General features: G+C 43.9%; 1 protein-coding gene across 4 annotated transcripts in view; it reads left to right on the top strand.

Annotated features, from left to right (window-relative positions):
* LOC139588585 (endonuclease domain-containing 1 protein-like) overlaps positions 1-22,986 on the top strand; it is a 164,433-nt gene that overhangs the window by 89,896 nt on the left and 51,551 nt on the right. For 2 of the 4 annotated variants that reach the window (XM_071424177.1, XM_071424173.1), the window contains one exon: positions 16,104-16,217. The exons of the other annotated variants lie outside the window; for them this stretch is intronic. The gene's annotated coding sequence lies outside the window, so the exon portion shown is untranslated. The remainder of the gene's footprint in view (positions 1-16,103; positions 16,218-22,986) is intronic. 4 annotated transcript variants of the gene reach the window in all.

Raw genomic sequence — 22,986 nt, 5'->3', positions numbered from 1 at the left:
TGCTTTTTTGGGGAGAAGTTGGGAGCCTTGTTTCCCAGGGCTGAATTTGTGTGCTGTGTAATGTGTGATGAAACAAAAAATGTCTGTTGCTGGGACTGAATTTGTGAATGTTGTAAGTGGTTAATCAGGTCTTCTCAGGAAAATACTAGTGAATTTTGTCCTGAATAGGCATTAGATCAAGGGGATTTTGTAAAGAGGCATGGGACATTGTGGCTGCCTTTCTGCTAGTATTTGGTGTTTTGGCAAAGCTGTGCTTCGTATTTCTAATAAGACTTATTTCTTTGAAATAATAATTAATTAATATTCACTAAGATCCCAGCTCAGTGTGAACCGATGCCTGCAGGGAGGGCTGTGATGATACTCCACCTTTACTCACAGGAGTAAGCCCTCTCCATGGGTTAAGTTCACTTGTTTGATAAACATAACACTTTGCTTTTGTTCTCTTAATCACTTCCTTCGAAGAGTTAACTTCCTAAGCAGCCACAGATTAGTTCTCTCAGTTGTTTTAATTATTTTTCTTGTCACGCACGGTGAAGGTCTCGTGTTTGTGAAATGTCTTCTTTTATTTTTGTCCCCCCCTTCCATGGCAGCCTCCGTGATGCTGGCACTGAGAACCCAGCTGAAATGCGCTCTCCCTGCACTCCTGGCATTCATTTTTGTCCTTATTTTAAACCAAATTTCACTTTTTTTTGAATGGGAGTGCTACAGGACGTAACACTTTCCTTTCAGGGTGATCCCAGTGCTCCAGAATGTTGCATTCCAGTAAGGGGTACGCCAGAGGCTGTAGCAGTGGCTTCCACGTGCTCGCTGCTGAGTAATTTCCTTTTGTATTGCTGACAGGTGACTCAAAGCAGGAGGGAGCAGATGGCCACGTCGTTAGCTGGTGGCCACAGCCTTCCCAGATGAGTTTTGGAATTTCCATCAAAGTCGGGATTAGGCTCAGGATATGGCACAGAGCACCCCTGGGGAGTGTGGAAGAAGAGGAAACTCATTCATAGCGACTCATCTCGTGGTTGGGTGAGTCAGGGGTCTGCTGTTGGTGGTCACAAAGGCACGTGGCTGACGACACCGCCTTTGTGTGCTCTGCAAGATGCAAACTGTCTCCAAAAATTAATTCTCCCCGCTTGATTTGTCCAGTGAGTTATTTCCAGAAAGGAGTTACTGTATTTTCTGGAATGACTATTGTGAAATTCTTTCTCTCTCTGTTTTTTTTTTTTTTTTTAAATACAGTGGGCAAGTTTTCAGCTGGTGATTTATCAACAAAGTATTTTACAGGATCGTAGTTAAAGGCTCATCTTAAAAAAGCCCTACACCCTGTGCGATAGGGAAAGTAAAAGCATCTCGGTTTCCAAGTGATGAAGGAATAACCGAAAGAGCTGGTTCTTGGAATAGTAGCTCCATTGGCAGTCATTGGTGATTTCCTGTGCATTTGCTGCTAGAATCGCTCTGTGATGTGAGTAGGTGGTACTAAAGGGTTATTACGAAACCAATTCTCAACCAGACGGTTTTGAGTCATGGTTGGGGAAGAGGGCTAGCAGCTCCGGAGCTTTCTCTTTGTTCAGGCACCGCTCCTGAAATGCACACCCGGGATATTCTGTGCCTGGGCACGCCAGGGGACAGGTGTGGGGTCACAAGAAGCGCTCTCCTTTGTGCCACTCCGTGCCAGGCACAGAGATGGGAACGTGGGGCTGCGAGGCGGCACAGCCTGCGCAAGGTGCGCGCGGAGCACTTTGCCCGGCTGCCTTTTCCATTGTAAGTATTTTCTCATGGCTTTTCCCAGACGTGGGAGACAAAATGGAGTTGCGTCAGGACGGATGCCTGTGCCAAAACGAGGTGGTGGTTTGGAGTGGTTTGGTTCTGTTCTGGAAGCAGATGGGCTGCCACTGGCAGGAGACAGTTGGCTTCTCCATCAGGAAAAAAAAAAAAAAGAAAAAAAAAAAAGAAGAGAAGGGGTGTTTAAGGGAATTGGTCTGGCTCCTAAACCGAAGGAATTGTTGACCCACTGACTCAGTTCTGAAGCATTAGGGAAGCAGTCTTCCTGTGGTTTCTTTTGTTGGTGGCAGATTCAGAGCCCGGCTGTGAGCGTTCGGGTGTGAGCAGCAGAGCAGAGGCAGTTCTGGTACCTGCTGCTGTGGGATTTACTTGGTGCCAGGGAGGAGCTGAGGTGCTGACGGCTGAGTAACGCCTGAACTTTATTTCTGATGCTTCTCCTGATATTGCTTTGGTAAGTTCATGTGCTTATTTTCAGTGCTGAGATGGTATCTTGCTAAATGGGATTGAGAGAAAGCCCTTTAGCAGCTCTTTAAAGAGGTGCTTTCATTTGTTTTATTTTTTTCCACTGGAGCTTTTGCAGAAAGCACTGGCTGCCCTGCCACAGGTTAGGAGTCTGTGAATGAGGGGGAAACTTTCTTGATCAGGGTGGATTTGTTTCTTGACAGAAACAGTTTGAAACTGCTCTTCTCTCCCACCTTTCACCTACAAACCTCTGCTGATATTGGTGCTGAGCAAAGGGGATGGGCCAGAGCTCCAGCTTTGAGCTCACATCATCCCAGAGTCATGGCTAAGCTGTAATTTCCCTGTTACACTGAATGAACAAGGCTCTGGTCTTCTAGAATTTCACATGAAAATCAGATGTTCATCCCTGGAATTAAATCTAATGATACTTTTCCCTAAAACATGCCTAAAATAGAAACTATGTTATTTTTAAGTGGCTCTGTGAAATGCCAAGGAAAAAAAGATATCAATTAGTGGTTTCTCAAAAAAAAAGCCCAAATCATTAACATACTATTGGCTGGAAGGAATCACGTTGGCTGACAGAGCTGGGTCTGGAAGTTGTGCTCCCTGAATCTGCTGTCGACTCTGTTGCTGTATTTGGGAGGAATTCTTTGGAGGGGGGAGCTCCTTGGGCAAGTAGTTTATTTTTAGTTGTCGTTGAAATGAGGGCAGTGATATTTAACTTCCCTTTGGTGATTTACCAGCATTAAGACTGCGTTTTCCATTTGGAGAGGATGCTGATAGGGGATACTGTAGCTCTTGGATTTCCAGAGCATCGTTTGGAATGCTGAGCTGATCAGAAAATGGGAAAAGCAGAATAGTGATTATTTACTCAGTCTTGCTCTGTGACGTGTCTTCTCCAAACAACACCTGTAGGAATTGCAGGTTCTCCACAAAGGGAGGGATCCACTGCTGCTGTTGTTTCCCTGGATGGTGACACCAGCACACCTTGCCATCCCAAACCTACTTGTGTTGCCACTTACAGAGAGCACTCAGGGATATTTTTTCCCGTTTTTTTCCAAAACATCTGCGGAGGAGGCTCTCTGTGCACCACACATCCCTGCAGAACACCAAATAAACCCAGTGGTTTAATTGAGGGGGAAAAAATAAGAAAAAGGAAGGTTCAGCATTGTACTGGGTTTCCTTTCCCTTCCTTAAGTGCTTCCTTTGGAATTTGGGAGAAGAGCTCAGGAGTGGGGAGCAGTTGTACCAAAGGCGTGGGAGGCCGGGTCAGGGAAGAGTCACTTGGTTGTTATGTGGGTGTGAAAAGCCTATGAAAAGGAAAGGGTGGAGGAAAATATTTTACTTGAATTAAACAAATCAAGGGGTACTATATGAATTAGATATTCAAAGATAGATTTTTTTTGCCAAGTATTTTTGTAAATTAACGGCATATCTCCTGAAAATCATTTATTTTACCGTAACCTTATCAGAATGTTCTCAGAAGGGATTTTTTCTTTTTCCAGAAGAAAAAAAAATCATTGTTTTCTTATCACTTCAGATGAAAAGAAAGGAAGTTGCAGATTTTTATTGCTGCTAAATTGTTAACTGTTAAACCTGTACTGAAGCAGCAGATCAGATTTCCTCAGGATCACAGTGAAGCAGTTCCATTTACTGAAAAATCCCAAGCAGGCCCTGTTTGAGGAGAAGGAGTCTTAGATCTTGAGTTCACTGCTGTGTATCCACCTGTGGGACAGGGAAAGTGCTGCTCTTGAAAATCATCTGGTTTGGGAAACAGGCTTTTACCATTGATACAGTGCACAGGGCTGGTTTTCAGCCAAAAAACTGAATAAAATACAGTTTGAAACCTGATTTTTTTTACATAGACTCACAGAATCATAGAATATGCTGAGTTGGTCATGCATGCAGTATCTCCTTTTAGTGGCAGCTTTGAAAATATCACCTAATATTATTGAATGAATCTAAATTATATGTTGCAAAGGTGATGTTTTTCCGTGCCTTTGGTTGTTATCTTGAGTTTTAAAAAAAGGCAGCACATGGAGGCAGGTGGAACAGCACTCTGTCTCTGAAAGAGAGTATTGTTCATTGCAGTAGTTAATGAAAGTCTGGATTTAAAAAAAAAAGCAAAAAGCAAACAGGCAAACTGACAAAAATTAACCAAAAAAACCCTGCCTTCATCATAAATAGTATCTTTTGAAACACAAGCCATAAAATTGCATGTAAGGAAAACACAGTCCAAAACTGGATGCACAGGTGTGTGTTGTGATGTCTTGTACCAAGTGCTTGATGTTTTAGGTCTGGGTAGTGTTTGGATAAGTGTTGATTTTTACTGATGTCTGAGGGATTCCCATGTGAAAGTTCACAGGCTGTTGTTTGTTTTGTAAATTTTCAAGGCTTTTTTATGGCCTGTAGCTATCTGGAGTTTGCAGCTAAAGTTTGCATAGGAAATGGTGAGCTCAAAATTGGACCTGGAAAAGAGGAGCGAGGAGTCTTCCCTCACTCAGCTGGAATGGTAACAGCAACATCTAAAAAAGAAGAGGTAATTGAGGCAAATAAAGATATATGTTTTCCAACAGCATGAGGTATGAATGGAAGCCACTTCTATTGGTGCATTTTCAGGTAGAGTTGTGTGTGATGATCTCTGCTGTCTCGTCCCCTTGCTTCCTTCTCACATCATAAAATCACAGAATGGTTTGGGTGGGAAGGGACCCTAAAGAACATCCAATTCCAACACCCTGCCATGGGCAGAGACACTTCCCACTGGACCAGGTTGCTCCAAGCCCTGTCCAGTGTGCCCTGGAACATTTCCAGGGATGGGGCATCCAGCATTGGATTTATTTCTGCTGCCAAACTGGGACACCTGTAGGCAGTGTTGTCGTGTCCTGCTGGGACTGCAGGTGTTCCCTGGTGCAGCAAAGGGACATTGACAGGCAGTTTCACTTCTCAGCAAAGTTTGGGCACCTGAATTGTACCTTTAAGAACCCAAGTGGCTACAGAAATTCCCCACATGACCTGTTATTACAGGCTCAGGTGAGAGTGTACATGCAGTTTTATTGCCAAAACATGAGGTTGGCAGAAGTGAGTCATACGTGGGAAGATCTCAGCTTTGCTCTTTGATTTACTTTTATCCACCAAGTATAAAAATATTTCCAAGAATACAGGTAGGAATATGCTGTTCTCCTGTTAGGGCAGAGCTCTCACTGGCTCTTAGGTGTGTTTACATAGCTCATAGGATGTATTTTTGAAGCTTTAGTATAAAGGGAGCTATGTATACATTTTATCTAATCTTCTGTGCAGTAGGCATGAGCAGTTCCTGGAGAAGGGACCAGACTACAGGGCTCTGCCCCTACTCCTGGGAGTCTCTTTCTCATGGAGTCATACTTGCCCTCCAGGGCTTTCTCTTTATGGCTTTGTGAGTTTTGAATTCCTCTGAGCTGGCCCAGCTCCAGCGGGAGGGCAGAAAGCAGCCTCAGCCCAAGCTCTGCTTGAAGCCTGCTGGTTCAGGGACTTTGCAGGAGGTGGGAATTGCCCAGCCCTGGGAGAAGTGAGCTCTTAACCAGTGGGATACTCTCTCAAGGTGACAGTGTTGTCTTCTGTGGGCATGGATTTGGGTTGCAGTGGTTGTTGGGTGTTGCTTTGCCTTTGGTGTTTCAGTGTGAGCAGAGGGTACCTGCTCTGCAGGTTTCACATGTGGTTTCAGGATCATCAGTTCCTTCCATGGCCATCCCTGATGGTCTTGGAGTCATTCAAACTGAAGAGCTCAATTTGCTGAGCTGGTTTGAAAAAGTGGTTTTTCTTCTCCATTTCTTTTCTCTTGGGAAATTAGAGCTGCTCTATCCCATGACATGACTGCAGGGCTGCTGGTGCTGATGGGGAGGTGGGAGGAATTCATGGCCAGAAGCAAAAGAGAAGGTGACACTGTCACTTACAGTGACAGCTCCATGAAGTTCATCAGCATGTGCAGGAAACCTCAGCTTCCCTGTCTGTTCATAACAGTGGAGCTCAAGGAAGAGCTAATTTAACCTTTTTCTCCAAAACAAGCAGTTTGTTGTACATTCTTTCCTGTGTTCCTTTGGCATGTGGATTTTAGGTGTCTGCAATTAACTTCAGCATCTGTTCAGAGCAGAAGTACCTTAGAAAAAGAAAAGTACCTATGATAATACTGTGTAGTGCCAGAGAGGAGTCCATCCCTTGCTAAAATTTCTGGTTATTGATCATAGAATCTAAGGATGGTTTGGACTGGGAGGAACTTTAAAGTTATCTAATTCCAACCCTCTTTCCATGGGCAGGGACACCTTCCACTGTCCCAGGGTGCTCCAAGGCTCCATCCAGCCAGCCTGGCCTTGGACACTTCAGGGATCCAGAGGCAGCCACAGCTTCTCTGGGCACCCTGTGCAAGGCCTCCCCACCCTCACAGCCAAGAATTTTTTCCCAATATCCAATCTGAACCTTAAATCTTACTGTTACATATAAATATATAGAAATAAACTTTATAGAGCCTGATAGGCTCATGGCATTTATCAAACTGGCACTTTTTCATACAGCATCGCAAATTGTTCTCCTGGTCATACTTTTCAAAAAACTTCCCTTTGTCTGTTATTCCACAAATCATCTCCTGTTGTAATCAGAGTCAGGATAGAATTCCATTGGCCAGGGGGGAAAAAAAGAAAAGGCAAGATACCCTGGAACCCCTCTCTCTGCAGGAGGTTCTGGGGCAGCAGTAGTTTGGGCAGTTGGCTTCCAGCAGGCACAGCACAGTTGGGATTATAGGATTATATTTCTACATGCCTCTGCTTTCTACTCCAGTGCTTTGGAGTTTTTTCTCTTCTTCTATATTTTTCTCTCAATTTTCCTGATTGATTCTTACTGCAGTTGCAATAATCCATTTTTCTCACACAAACTCCTGTAAAACACCAGAGGTGCGCTCGTTCTTCTGCGCCGTCTTCTTCCTGCATGTGTGCGCTTACCTAACGACTTGAAAATAGCAAACAAAGCACATGATCTGAGAAACAAGCTGGTATTTTACCCCGAGGGAAGATTTTCTCAGTGCACAAATCAAGAGTTAAATAGTTAAAAATGCTGTATAATATAGATCCAGCCGCTCTAAGGCTCGCTCGCACGTAGGAGCAAAGTTATTTGCATACGTAAATGTTGACACAGTTGAGCTCTCTGTTATCAAATCCACTGTCAAAAGCTGACCCCGGGCGTTTTGCAAGGAAGATGATGGTTGTCTCTTTAATGACATAAATTCTGTTGTGCCTCTTTAGGAGAGTTCCCCACAACCCTGTCATTACTAAGCCCCTGCCAGTCACATCCCTACTGGCAGGGCTTTGATGGGAAGGAGCTGCAACACCCAGCTCCGAAGGCCTTCTTTTAATTGAGCGCTGTGATTATCACACACCAATTAGTCAACTGAGCTGCTGCAGAAGTTGGCCAGCCCTGTGCTCAGAGCTCCTATGGAATTACAGAATCAGAGATGTTAGAGATGGAAAGTGCATTAGATCATCCGGGCCATGGTCTTGCCAGTCAGTACATGTTTCCTGCTGCGTGGTTTTGGGTGGTTGTGGGTTTGTTGTTTTTTTTTTTTTTTTTTCCCCTGAACTTTATGGCTTGGGATGCTTTAAGAACTGGGCCTTCCACTTTGATCCTCTGGAATCTTTCCCACAAAGTTCAATGGCAAGATTTTTCTTTGCCTAATATGTGCTCTAATTTTTTCCATTTCTTTACTCCATAATATTTCATATTATTTCAAGTCTGCATTCTCATCTTTCAGTAATTCACTCGGGTGTTAACAGCACGTAAATATGAATGGAATAGTATTATGTGCTCTTGAATATTAAATGTATCACTTATCTTAAGTGCTGCATGCTCAGTTTTTCAGGATTTGGGAAAATTCTACTGATTGAAGATAGATTTTAAATGGAACTGCTAATATTATAATTTCTCAGATGCATATTTTATTTTAGTATAAAAGTGGTCTGTTCTGGTGTCATTTGAGAAATTGTCGAAAATTACCTGAAAAGGCCAATTTGAATTAGAAATGAAAATGTTTTTGTATGGAGGAGATAAAATTTAAGTGATTTTTAACTCCATTGTGGCATTTAAACTGTGAGGAAGCTATGTGTGCAGACAAGTCTGCAGAGGGCATTGCAGGGAAACCAAAAAAACTAGTTTTCTATTAGTGACAGAATTAGTGGAAGTTGCAGTCTAGTTACTGGAGTCTTCCCCAACCCCCCATCCCAGCTTTCCATTCAAATTCTTCAGAACTATTGTTCTTTTTATAGTTTTGCTTGTTTCTGTGGGATTTGGGGTTTGCCTGTTTGTTGTTTCTTCCTCAGGGCTTGCTCTTCATTCACTACCAGAAGCTTCGAGTGCCCAGGGAGGGTTGTCTCGAAAGTTTTCCTTTGCCTTGACCACTAAGAGCTAGATCCATATCCCCCCTTAAAAAAAAAAAAAAAAACAAAAAAACAAACAAAAAAAAAAACCTTCAGTTTTTTATAGTTCAGTTGACTATAAAAAGGACAAGTGGACTTTGTTTTTCTTTTTGCAGTCACCCCATGGGAGAAGGACAGAAGGACAGGGTGGGTGGTTGGTGTGAGCTGGCGCACAACCACGGTGCCTTGAGCCAGGCCCTTCAGAGCTGCCCTCTGGACATGATCCAGCACCTTTACCCCAGTCCTCTGCATGTTCCTGGAGCATTACCTCTGCTTTTATTTCCAGAGTACCCCAGAGGTTTGGAGGGCTGGGTTGGAAGCCTCCAGGAATGGGGTTTTGGCAGGGTTTGGGGTGTGTTGGGTGCCTGCTGGAGGCACAGCATGCATGGATGTGACAGAGGCATGGCCAGCACTGCCCAGTCCTTATTCCTTCCATCCATCCATCCATCCATCCATCCATCCATCCATCCATCCATCCATCCTCACTCTGTCCAAAGAAAGTGTTTGGCTCATCCAGAGGGGATGGCAGGAAAGATGAGCAGTGATGTGAGTGGAGATGGATTTTATGGAGCCTCCTGCATGTGGGGAGCATGGAGCAGTAAGGTGCCTCCCCTCAAACTCTGGCAAGCTGGATGCAGGGCATGGGGCTGGTGATGAGAGGCACAGGCAGGTGGGTCTTGGGAGGCAAAGTTCCTCTCCCTGAGTGTATTGGAGGTGTTTGAGGCTCAGGTTGTGTGACTGAACAGGGAGATGAATGAGGGATGTGCAAATGGGTGGGTTAGGAGTGAGTAAGGGAAAGGGTGAGTGGGTGGGAAACGAGACTGGCAAGTGAGAGAGGAGGTGGGAGGGGGTGAGTGCATGGGGAGGGAGGTAGCAAAAATTTGGAGTAGTGTTCTGGGCTGGCTCTGTGAGGATACCTGGAAGACTGGGAACAGCCACCCTCCTGGAGACAGCCAGAGGGGATGGGAGCTGCCACAGGGGCTGTGGGGTGTCCAGGGCAGCACACAGACCCTGCTCACCTCTCCTGCTTCCCCTGGCGTGTGATTTACTCTGCCTGAACCTCACTGTGTCTGGGCACAAAGCAGTGATCCTCACCCTGGTCAGCTGGTTGCATGCTGCTGCTGTTCCTGCAGTAAGATGTCAGACCATAATGATGCATTTTCAGGTTTTTTTGGCTCTAACAAAACCCCAAACAGAAACTTTTAAACCTTATGGTTTATTGCAGCTTGTAGTGGGCATTCCCAGGAGCTGAAAGTTACCTGACTAATAAAAGGTGTGAAGGTGAAGGATATGCTGGAATTACAAACCTGCAATGCCTCAGCATAAAGACAGCTCCCAAACTTGAAATTCCTTTAATTTTAATGAAGGAGATGGGAAAGTAAAGTAACTTTAAATCATTACCAGACCCTGCCTGACAAGGTTGTTATTAGGATATTTAACTCTAAGTGCTGTAAGGTTGGATGTAGCTCACTGTCACTAATTTCTTCCTGTTTTTATTAATTACTATGGCAGAGTTACAGCCCCAGCTGTGACCTCTCTGTAGTCAGGTGCAGTCAAGCTGTTGTCCAAGGTAAGGTCTCTGCTGCCCTGTTAAGTCATATTAAGTTGTACACAGTCCATTCTCAATATTTACTGTAATAAAGCAAGTCCTTTTCAAGCCCAAATAGAGGTGAGTGACTGCAGGAAGTGACAGGGGTTGTCTGAGCTGCCAAAAAGGTATTTACTAAGGAATAACTTCATATGCAGTGTTCTGAAAACACCAGTCCCTGCAGGTTTTCATTGGTAGCCAGATAAGATGCCTCACCACCCTCAAAATAAAGAATTTCTCCCTAATACTGAGTCTAATCCTGCCCTCTGGCAGCGTGAAGTCGTTCCCTCTTGTCCCAAGTCCCTCTCCAGGTCTCTTGAAGCCCCTTTAGTCACTGGAAGGATCTCTAAGTTCTCTCTGGAGCCTTCTCCAGGCTGATCAACCCCAATTCTCTGGCCATTCCTTATGGCAGACGTGCTCCAGACTTTGGACCATTTCAGTGGAATCTTCCTCATCTTGAACATGATCACCTGTTGCAAAGTATGTTTCCTATAAAGCTTGGAACTGCAGCCAAGACAGCTTGTACAGTACACAGTATTTACTCATTTTTTTTAATCCTAGACAAATCCAGAAACAATTTGCTGTATTTAAGCAGATGTTTCTTACCATTAAAACAGCCCAAATCGCTTGCTGATGTTCAAATGTTGTAGTAACTGCAGAATAAAATCCAGAGGAACGTGGGGTGTGTTTAATACAAACCTTTTAGGTTATAGATCTGTCAAACCCTCACATTTGCATTCCTTCCCTAAGCAGAGATCCTGGTGGTGTTTACACGTGCTTTGGGAGCTGCAGGAACTGAACTGCCTTGTCAAAAAACTCTGCTCCCAATTGCCACCTGTGGCTCTGCAGGGACACAGTTAAAATATTTACAGTGGCAGGACTAACTAGAAGTTTGTTTATTGTTCTGCTTGATGGGAAAACTTAGCACGACAATTTTAAGAGTAGCGTGAGACCTCTGTGGAAGTGTGGACAGATTCTGAGTGCACACAGGGATGAGAATCTTGAAGTTTCCCTTCTGGCTAATTCATAGTTTGGTTTTGTCAGTGACAGGGTTGTGCAGCATTTGCAATAAGCCTGCTTTGTCTTTGGCCATTTTTTTCCATATGGGTGTGTTCTTCCTTTTCATTATGTTGTTTTTCTTTCCTTTTTTTTTTTCCCTTCCCCAACACAGCCACTCCTTTTATTTTAAGAATAAACTAGCTGCTTGCTGAGCAGAAAAAACCCAAAGTTTCATATACACAGCAGTTCTGATCCATGTAATCCTTTATTACCTGCAGGGGCAGGTGCAGGGAGCTGCTGCAGGAATGGACTTTTCCAAGGCTTGAGTTACATAAGGGGTCAGTATGTTGTAGCTCCTACAGTGAAAGTTGTGAACAACATGATCAAAGGTGCACTGGTGAGAAATAGAACCTTTTGGCTTGGCTTGTTTCACTTCATTCTGCCCCAGAGAGTTCTGAGCCTTTCAGCTCATATTTTAACCACCAGACTGACGTGAAGTTACAGATCACAGGATGGCTTGGGTTGGAAGGGACCTCAAAGATCATTTGTTCCAGCCCCTTGCCATGGGCAAGGACACCTTCCATTATCCCAGGTTGTTCCAAGCCCCATCCAACCCGGCCTTGAATCCTTCAGGGATGGGGCATCTTCTCTGGACAGCCCGTTCCAGTGCCTCACTCCCCTTATAGTGAAGAATTTCTCCCTGATACCAAATCTAACCCTGCCCTGTGCTAGTGGGAAGCTGTTCCCTGTGTCCTGTCACTCCATGTCCCTGTCCAAAGTCCCTCTCCAGCTCTCTTGGAGCTCCTTTAGGTGGGTGAAGGCTGTTTCAATGTCTCCCTGAAGGCCCTACATATTATCTTAAATTTTGTTCCTGCTGTTGTAAAATAGATTTTATTACTGGAGGTTCTATCTTCTAATGCTTTCATTACCCAGAGTTTTTCTTGTTTGTTGCTCAAGGGAAAGTGAGGGGAACAACTCACTTGATCTCAGCAAACCAGAAAGCAGCAGCTCATGGCTGTAGTGTCTGTGTAATGCTGAGATAGTGTCTGTAGGAGAACAACCAGACAGCTTCAAGAAACAAGATACACTTTTTAAAATCCTTTTGGTTTTTTTAACATGTTGAAACCATTTATATTGCTGCAAAGAGGTAGGGCAAGGAGGGTGGTAAAAAAATACATCACCCATCCCTTGTGATTTTGTGGTTTTGTCTGAATAATTTTTTTTCAATCCCCTACGATCAGCCACGCATTTCAGTTGTGATAGCTGCCCCAAGAACGTGGCTGCATGCAAGATGTCTCATTTGCCTAATATTAAAAATATGTGTGTGTAATAACATTTTTTCTAATGCTTCCCATCTGGAAGATACGTCACACACTTTTGCATTAAAATTCATAGCACTCTTTTTACATATTACAGTGCTTTGTGATGGAGACTGTGCATGGAGTTGTTAATTTGCAGTTCTGGGCTGAAAAATAGTTCAAAGCAGCTTGTTATTTACTGCCAGAGACAAGTTTGCACTATTTGTCTGTCTTAGTCAGTCTGGTAGAACCAATACATTTGTGAGAGGCAATTTGTCTGCTTAAAATGTTACAGTTCATTTACCAGAAGAAATGCTGAGCAACTAACACAGAGTGAGGTGTCTGAGGACCTTCTTCCTCCAGTCCTTCAGGAGATGCCTGGAAGCTTTAAGGTTTTGGTCTAAAATACTTCTATTTCAAATCATAGTGGTATCATAACATGAGAATTCGTGTCAAAAATTGCCTCAAAATGGTACAGCTGTTAAAAGATAATGATTGTGCCATGTGGATGAGCAAGGCTGCATTCTTTCCTGAGTAAACTTAATAAAATGTTCCAAAGAAAAGGTGCAGGGATCTGTTAGGATTATAGTAGGTAGAAAAGGAGCTTCTGAGTTGCTTGTGTACTTTTCAGATATATTTAGTGATAAGAACTGCTTAATCCATCTCCATTTTCAGTGTATAACCATCCTTTGAAAGGCTTGATTTTCAATGAGTCAGGCAGCAGGAAGCACCTGTGTGCTTAATTCCAGCTTGTGGTGACATCTTCTGGATGCTGAGCACTGGGAAAACATTTCACCTGTTACTTGCACAGTTGATTGCAGGTTGAGTTTTTCTGTGGCATGATCCACAGTCAGTGTTGTAGTAATAGGACAAACCAGTCCAAATCTGCTGTTCCCAGGCTTGTTGTCTCAACTGCTTTAAAATATTTGCTTTTCAAAAGGCTTTAAAAACATAACGATGCAAATTTGACCTGTATTTATACCAGCATGTTTGGAAGAAGCCCATCAACTGATTTCCATCCTGGTTTCAGTGTCTCTCCACTTTATTATTCTGAGAAAATTCGATGCATCTGCAGCGTGCACGATCTGGTTTTCTGATATGCAGATGCACAGCCTCGCCTATCTCCTGGAATCAGTGTAGCAACCGCTCTTACAAACGCTGTGACAATGTACAGCCTCCTATCTGAGAACCAGATCAGACTGAAATTGGGACTTGGTCCAAAAAGCAAAATACTGCAGTCAATCTACTTACTGTGTCAGCACTCAGCTCCGTTTGTGTGCGCTGCAGGGAGAGGAAGCGGGAAATGCACGCTGGCATCCAGAGACGGATTCCTGAGTCACGGAGGATGCGGGGATGGGTGCCGGTAATAGGAGGTGCTGAAAGGTTCCCATTTTTGCAGACACTGTGTGTGGGCTAAGAGATGTTGCAGGAGATGTTCTGAGCCTTGGTGGCACTCAGGAAGTCACTACATGACACTAGGGATGGATGCCATGTGACTTCCCTGTTTACACTTGTCTGTGAAGTGACAGAGTGACCGGACTGTGTCACAGCCTTGGCCTCTTGTCATGACCCTTGTGGGGATTTGTGGAGTCAGGCCCTTGCAAAACCACACTTCAAGTGCTGATGTGTTCAGACTGGGGTGACCTCTTGCCTAAGACCATACATTTCCTTCCCTTCCTCCAGCCCTGCTGCTATTCTGGGCTGTGGGCTGGCACCGCTCCTGGTCCAGCGGGCATTGCTCCGGGGGCAGGTGGGCTTCCTGCTGCATGGCTCACCCTCCACTCTGCCTGCTTCCCACTTAACCCTCTCATTCCTCAGTCCCTGGGCTTCCCTCCTGTCCTAAAATTGCCTCAATCTTGGGAGAATCATCCACCCACGCTCCTGGGAGAGGGGGACCCGTGTGTGCCTAATGCTGCTGGGATCGCACGGGAGCGCAGCATGTTCTGCACAGCAGCAGGGTCGTTTTGGGGTTGTAACACTAAATATTTCAAAAGTAATCACACTTCTAGAAGCAATTTAAGCACTCAAGTTTCTGGGTGAAAGCCAGTTGCCAGGGTTTAATCTGCACCCTAAAGTTCTGCTGGTAAATCTGACCTGGCAGCTCTGCCTGTGTACGGGAGGATGTACCGATGGCAAAATACCTTCCCTGATAAAGAGCAGTAGGACCCTCAATGTGCACAGCAAAAGTAAAAACATTATAAAGGATTTATAAAGTTGTTACTGAATTGTAGATGTGCAGCAGAATCCATGGATGGGGTTTGGCTCTCATATAATTATATTTTTTAATAGTAAATTGGGATGCAAAGAAACTTACTGCAGCTGGAACTCTGTGCTGAAGAAAATCATTGGGATCGAATGCTGGGAAGTTTTCATGACTGTGATTACAACTTGTTGCTTGCACTTCCCATATAACTTTCAGTGTCAAAAGCACTTTTATTTATCCATTAAGCTTCTTTTTTTGGTAAAATAAAATTTTTGGTTATGTTTTCCCATGGCTGTCTAGTAAGTACTGAGTTTCTTCTAGGGAAGCAGGGGGACAATATGTATTTTGAGCCAAAGTACTATGGCACCTAAGAAAATAGGGTTTCTGTTCTTAATTGCCAGTTTTCTTTCTATCTTCTGCCGTGTCTTGGTTTAAAAAAAAAAATCAACAAGCCCATTGTGATGCTTTTGATTAGGCTTCAGCAGAGATAATAAAAGTTGTAGTGTCTCTTTGTGAAAGGAGTTTTTAATTATTGTTAATTGTACTTGCCAGCTTCATTTCTGAAGGGAAACGGAGGTGACCTCATCCTGAAAGTTGTCAGTCTCATGCTGGTGTCATTCACTGCCTGGAAAAGAGGTTGGGGTTTTGTTCCTTGTTGCTTCTTTTAATGAGGAGCTGTCCACAGGCCTGATGGGCTCTGTGGCTTTGGGAATGCTGTCCAAACTCTGCTTCAGTAGCAGGCTTGTTCCTGGAATGTTAAAGTGAGTTGTATCTTAGGGCATCAGCAGAGTCTCAGACCTGTGATGTGCCCATTCCAGTAACATCTCTGGCAGCAGCCAGTACAAAAGACTTTAGGGAGAGGTGATGGAGTCCTTGTAAAAGTCAATTATTAAAGATTCAAAGGGTTATTTCTGCTCTTTCATACTAGTCTTAATAACCTTGGGTATTTCCATTCTCTATCTAAAAGTTTAATTTCTTAACCCTTCTCCAGTCCTGCCTTTAGCATAGTCTTGTGAGGTCCCCACTTAACCTGTGCTTTGCATTTAAACAAATGACAAGAGAGATTTCCTCACCCTTTAGACTGCAAAATGTGCAGGGCAGTGGGGGTTGTATGTCTGGGGAGTTCCAGGGTATCAGGACAAGTCAGCATTCAGTTGTGGCCGTGATGTAAATGCCAAAATATTTACAATCATTTCGGTTCATTGAGCATCTCCGTATGTCGGGAGAAGGATGACGAGGATACGTTTTTGTCTCCCTTCACTGCTCTGTATTTCTTAAGCTGTTACTTCATTTCATCTTAAATGAACCCTCTCTGAAATACCCTGAACTTTTCAATTCCATTTCAGTTCACCCAGTGCCATCTGCCACGGTGTCTGCGATGTATTTCAGTCCTGACGAAATCCCCCTTCCTCAGCGGTACCTCCGCACGCTTCGTAAGGATGATGTGACAAGCGAAGCTGGCAAGTTGTTCCCACCTTTGTTGCCAATTATAAAGCAGTGTAAAGAGGCAAATTCTGACAGCCTGTGTCCTTAGAGGGGTTTGAATACCAAACTTGTAGTGAAATCATCAGCAGTGAGGCTCTTGAGCATCCCTGAGGCTCTGGGCTGGGCTCTCTGCTCACCTTTTGCTCAAGTAGTCTTTCCCTGACGTTCATCACTTCTTTGCCTGACTCAGATGTGCATTTAAAGCTGCTGATTATTCAGCAGCATCAAGACATTTACTTGTAGATACAGAGAGCACAGTTCCCTGTAAAGGGGAATAAGCTTTTTCAGCTGGTTTGTTTTCTAATCCTGGAGAAATCTGCAAGATCACTGAGCCTGGTGTGTGTAATGGGTCTCTTCAGGGCTGCCAGATGTGTTGGGGACTGTGGTCTGGAACTCCCAGTTTATCTCATTCCTTTGCTTTCTGCTGCTCATTAAAAGATCTAAAAAGAATTAGAATCTCAGTGGTGTGAGATGTTCAGGCTGTCTGAAATGGTTTTCATTCTGCGGCTCCCAGATTTTGTTCAGGCTGAAGAGATGAAGTTTTCCTGAAGAAAACCACATTTTTCAGTAAAAGCACTGAATTCAGGTCACCTGAGACTGACACTACTCAGTCCTCCTTTGCTGTCTTAAGGTGAGGATTGCAAGAGCACCTTAAAGGATTGTTCTGAAAACTATAGTAGTAAGTGCTTCTGCAAGCCTGCCAAAATACATACTAAATGCAAATATTTTTAATCCTTTTCACCTCCCAGAGTTGTTTTGGTATTTTGTTCTATCCTGAACAGAAACACAGGAGACTGAGATCTTGTCTCATTCTCACAAACCAAATAGTGGCCTTTCAAAATACTCCTGGAATCACTGCTCTGTATAGTTGTACAGTTGTGACTCCCAGGTTTCAAAATGGGATAAAGAACCTTTTCCCAGCAGGAGTAAACACAGCACAGCTCCTCTCCCATGCCAGACAAGCTTTTCATGGTGTGTTTTGGAAGTACATATTTCACATGGGCACAACTAGCTCTTGATTTAAAAAAAACCAAAATTACTTGAAACTACTCAGGGGCACAAATAAATGACTGCAAGAATACCAGAGAATTGAGCAACAGGCAAAGGACATGTTGTTTCCTTTAAGAATTCTGACTAGAAATGACGTCACTTAGATAGTTGGGATGTTTGTGAGCACTACAGGACTTGGAAAGGGAAAGCAAATCGGAAAAACACTGGGGAGCTGAACAATTTGTTTTGTTTTATGACTCCCTGGTCGTTTAATGAGGGAGCTATTACTCATGCGCTGTCACTGCACATCTAGAAAATTCCTCTGGGTTTAAAAACTGGCAGGGAAAAGTACTTTCCTAAAAAACACTGAATTAATGAGATAAAAGCCATTGCTCAGGAGTCCCTCGCAGGAAGGGTTGGAGGCAGAGCTGTGCAGGGCTCCCCGTGTGTTGGAAATCTCTGCAGGGGATTTCAGAGAGCACACAGGGATTCAGGGAAGTGATGCAGCAGATATGCTCAGCATCTGGCTTTTAGGGTACAGAACTGTGGATTTGAGCAGATTAAAAAAACACAAGTTTGATTGGGGCATTGTAGCCAAGCCTTCCCCTCCATTCCTTTGCATCTGAAAATATCTGGGACTGGAGTGTTTTAGGAAAGAAGTTGGTACTCATGGGCAGTGATACAAAGCAATGTATTAATAATAATGACTCATGAAGTGAGGCCTGTTGTATTTAAGAAGAAAGAGAAGTATTTGTGGTGTGGGCCTAATTATCTAGCTTTAAATGATTTTTCATGGCTTCATAATCTGTATTCCTATGGTCTGTCAGACTTCTGACTTCTTGCTTTGAGTCTGCATTGCTTTATAGGCCTGTATGGTATTTTACAGTGCTGTACAATGCATTTTTACTTCACTTATTTTAGCTGGTTTAGCCTATCTTGTCACATCCACACAGGATACACATTATCCTCACCTTAACTGGAAACCTAATACAACTTTCATGGCCCTGAGGGCAGGATGAGGGTTGTTCCAGTTAGGTGTTGTAGTAAGCAGAGTGCTGTTCCAGTCTGGAAATGCAAGGGAATATTCCTCACCAACCCCCTGACACAATTATTCCCTCGTAGCAGAAGTTACTGTAATTCCTTTTGCCAAAAAAATGCTGATAAAGCAGAGGCTGTTAGGAGGGAAATCCATAAGGAGTCTGGAAAAGTGTGATGTAAGGATTAGTAATAGAATTAGCAAGCTGCTGTAGCAGTTCTGCTACAGTTTGTCTTAAATTACAACACCTCAAACATAATCATCATAATTCCTTGTCTCACTGCAGTGCTGTGCTGTAGTCTGAATCAGTTTTGTCTTCTCTGTTACTGTCCTTTTAAGCACTTTCAAAATTCTTTTAATTACTTATTTTTCATCAAGATTATCACCAAATTTTCCATGCAAATACAGAAGTAGTTCAGGAAGGGTTGTGTATTTTAAGCTTCAGCCCAAAATGATGCTTAGCTGTGTCCCTCTGCACATGCACCACGTACCCTTTTCAGAAATATCCAGTACTGAGCTTTTACAGCACATAGATGCCCAGTTTATTGTATCCATGCTGGATTTTTGCCCTTGGGTGTGGAACTCAACTGCCTGGGCCAGAATTAGGAAATAATTCCTACATGTGATGTGAAAAAAAGTCCTGGATCACAGGGCAGAGCTCCATTCCCATTCCTGAGACAGAAAGAGACTGAAAAGACTGGGGGGACCCCTGAGGTGTTGAGAGGGTGGCAAGGGTGTGGATGTCATGGGATTTTGGAATCAGAATAAGCTCTGTAGAGAGAAACACTCCAGAGGGCCCTTGTTGGTGATGCTTCAGACAGGGATTTGGGCATCAGCTGCTCTGAGGTTGTGTGTGCCTGGCAGGGAGCACAGGGAAGCTCAGGTTTGGTGTGGAACACTCTGTTGGGTACCAGGAGCCACACAAACAATGCAGAGACGTGTTCAGCCTCACATTTTGCACCTGTGCTGCTCCAGTTTGCCAGGGTGGAGTGAAGCTGAAGGCTGAACAGCACAGAAAGGGGCTCTCCTGCTTTTCAAGTGGAGCTCCAGTATCCACTGGAAGGTTGGTGACCACCAGGGCCTCTGTGCAGCCTTGTTCTAGAAAGGGCTCTGGTGCTGGCATGGATTTTGGTGGATTTCAGGCTGTTCCAGGGCACTTAGTAGTGTTGAGGCTGCTTTTTTATCACAGGAAATTCTAGGTGAGAAGCAGGTTCCCTCACTCCAGCTGGGACACCTTTGGCTGTGGTACAGCACATGCTGATGGCCCAGCAGCTCCTGAATAGAAAGTTCTCTCACTCCAGAGTCTAGGCACCTAAATCCTGCCAAAATCCAGGCAGAGCTGGGACAGACCACGTGGCTGATGCCTGCAGACTGCAGTCTCATGGCAGGGGACACTGTGGACAGCCACATGTCCCTGCCTGGTGCTGCATCCCCATGAAACAGGACTGGCCCTCCCAGAGCTCCAGCCCTGTGTGCACTGCACTAACACAAGAAAAAATTTATGGCTTGTTAGTGAAACCTAACTTAATTTTCCTGTTAATGAAGCTGTAATTGCAGTCCATTACTGTGATCATGGTTCAGCTGATTCCCCTCCTTGGCTGAGGGTGCCTCCAGTGCTATTTTCCCTCTGTGCTGGAAGGGCTGGTGAGTGTGAGAGGCAGAGCTGACCTAACTGGGGTTGCTCCCACCTTGGCACTGCTGCAGGTGCTGCCTGAAACCTCCCTCCCAACACCATCCAGGGCTCTCCTCCCAGCTCCTGCTTTACACGTGGCCTTTGGAGTGCAGATATGTTTAAGGGACTGTCAGGTTTTATATTTAAAGACTTTCCTCTTCTATTTTTTTCTAAAGCTTTACTCTGTCAAGGCCTGTGCAGCTGGCATTACACAGCACATACTTTATTATCCCAGTCATCACTTCAACCATTTAATCCTTTTAACCTTCACAGTGGCTACAGTAGGAATTATGGGGAGTGAATTTCCTCTTGAGTGAATTTCCTTGGCCACTGTTAAAACCACAAAGAAATCCAGAGTAGTTCCATGAAAAAAGGGATCTCTTGATGGGACTGTTTGCAAAGGACTGGAAGGGGTGAGAGAAATGAGAAGTCAGTCCAGCTGCAGGGAAATGGCTGTGGGGACACCACCATGGGCTGGCAGCTGCCACACTCCTGCTCCCAACTTCCCAGACCTGTTCCAACCACAGAAAAGTTAATTCAGAACAGCCAGCCCTGCTGGGCAGGGAAGGGACCTTGCTGCCAGATGCTATTTGTGTTGTACATTATCTCCATAGGTTTTGCATCTGTCTTTCCTGCAGTTTTATTTTTTGCCTTCAAAATTCCCTTTTTCTCATTGTGTCTAGTAATTGAATTTGCAAAATACTACAAAGTGACACTAGGATGTGCCTGTTAACAGAGGAGAATAAATTAATTACACGCTGTGAACTAACTGAACTCATTTAGTAATTGATGAATTAACTTATGTGTTCAAACAGGAGAACTTGAATGCTGGCAGAATAAACAGTGAAATCTCTCATTGACTGAATCACTAGAGGTTTTTTTAGGTTTCTTTTTCCTTAGTTTAGTAATGGCCACATTTTTAGAATTAGGAAGTTGTATCAGTCATGTGCAATTTAGGGTTCACCTCTCTGATTCCATCCTACAGCACTTCCAGATTGACATCTGCCTCTTGAATTCATTGGAAACTTTGATGGTTCCAGTTGCTTTTTCTTAACCAAATATCAACACTAGTTCTTCATCCTTCCTTTTTTACACTGGTCAGACTTTCAACAACATCAATCATGCTTCTATTGGACATTCCATCCTGACTGAATAACCATGGTTCTGGGGGTTTTGAGGTCTTGATCATATTTTTAATGTGCACAGTGGTGTTATGTTCTCTGTGTGCACATTCTGCATCTTCTTTCTTCCCAGATTTCCACTGCAGTAATGGATTTGATTATGCTCTCTCTTTCTCTGTAGTCAAGCTCCAGACCTGCACCTGTGTGCAGCATCATTTTGTTTTCCTTCCAGGATGTTTGTGTGGCTTGTACACGTGGCTTGATAGCAATCTGCTGCAGCCCAGTTCTGTATCAACAGAAAGGAGCTTTCTCCCATGCCAACCCTCTGTAAATGCCACAAAAACACCTTTGTGTTTAAGCCTCTATTTTAAAACTTTATCTTCCTATGATGCCTGCAGTAGAAAGGCTGTTAATCTGCCTTTATATCAGGTTTTATTGTCTTATTATTCCTTACACTTTCTCTTTTTTTTTTTTAATGTCTCTCTTTCTTGCCTCAGGCAGCAAACTAGAAAACCAAGCTCATTTTATTCTGTTTTATATGAAGCTTCTAGATCAGTGTGTCTTGATCTCTGTCCTGCTGCAGTAGTTTCCTTCCTTGGAAATCACTGGGAAGGTAAACACCTACTGCACAAACTGAGTTTCTCAGGTCCCAGAGAAAAGTAGAACTTCATCTCTCCTTTAATGCTCCAGTGATGAGATGCTGACCTTGTTTGCAGCTTCAAAAGGTGGAGCCAGTTGTGGGGAGGAGACTAAAAGGATCAGCAGTAATTTGGATGTATGTTATGTTTTCTGATGGACAGGGACATATTTTTCTAATGCAGCTAAAGTTGTTCAATGGATGTTGTAGATCAAAGCAGAACCAAATTTATTTTCAGAATCCAACAGCCCCTTTTCCCATGCCTTGCCTGGCTGTGTTCAATACATGGAGCATTATGTTGTCCTCTAATTAGCTCTGTAATTTCCATGGTGTGTGCCAGCATCAGTGTTTACTATTGAAGCACAATGTCTGCTTTTATCCTCATGCTGTGACTGTCCTGTCACAGAAGTCACATGCACAAACTGAGTAGTAGAAGGGGTTCAGGAGTAAGGACCAGTAAATATTCTAAGCTGTGCATGCTGGTGCAGGTGTGATGGATTGCAGCACTGCCAGGTGCTCACCACTTGATCCAGATGATCCTTGCTCAGCATGCAGTGAGGATCCCTCTCCTCTCCTGGATCTTCCAGTCCTTAGCATGGCTAGCAGGGCATTGATCAATCCCTAAAATCTTGATTTTTACCATAACTGTGTGACTGCATTTCATGAGGGGAGGCTGAAGTGGAAATGCAAACATGCATTTAAATAAACCACTTTATAAATTCCAGGTGCTGATCTCAAGAGGGCATCTTGCATATGCTAGAGGAATATGTTGTTTGAGGGAAAACCTGCTTATAAATCTGTGCAAATTGCAAGGTAAATAATTCTGTTTCCAGTACCCTGATAGAGTAAGATCTCTGCACTGGTTATTTTTCCTGCTGTAAAGTATGTAGAATATAAATGTATCTGACATGTTTATTTGTCACTGTGCAGCAGCAGAATGTAGGAAGTGAATATCTGTAAAAAATACTGATTTCTGCTTCATAGAATCCCAGAATGGTTTGGATTGGAAAGGGACCTTCAAGACCATCTAGTTCCAACCCTCTGCCATGGGAAGGGACACCCTCCACTATCCCAGGCTGCTCATTGCCTCATCTGGCTTCTTTGCTTCTTCAGCATAACAAGGAAGGTTTCTAAAGTGCTTTGTTTCACTCTGAAGATATTCCTGGCTTGGGTTTCAGGGTTTTTTTGCAGTGTCATATGTGATGGGAGGAGTACAGAATATTTGTCTTTCACTGAAAGGTCCTCTGCAGTGTGTTCCTGAGGCGTGGGAATTGAGCTGAGGTTAAAA

The sequence above is a fragment of the Agelaius tricolor genome, unplaced genomic scaffold (assembly GCF_023055355.1).
Source record: "Agelaius tricolor isolate 1412-34295 unplaced genomic scaffold, bAgeTri1.0.p SCAF_3, whole genome shotgun sequence".
NCBI lineage: Eukaryota > Metazoa > Chordata > Aves > Passeriformes > Icteridae > Agelaius > Agelaius tricolor.
The sequence above is the reverse complement of the archived record's forward strand: the minus strand, read 5'-3'. Positions and strand labels throughout refer to the sequence as shown.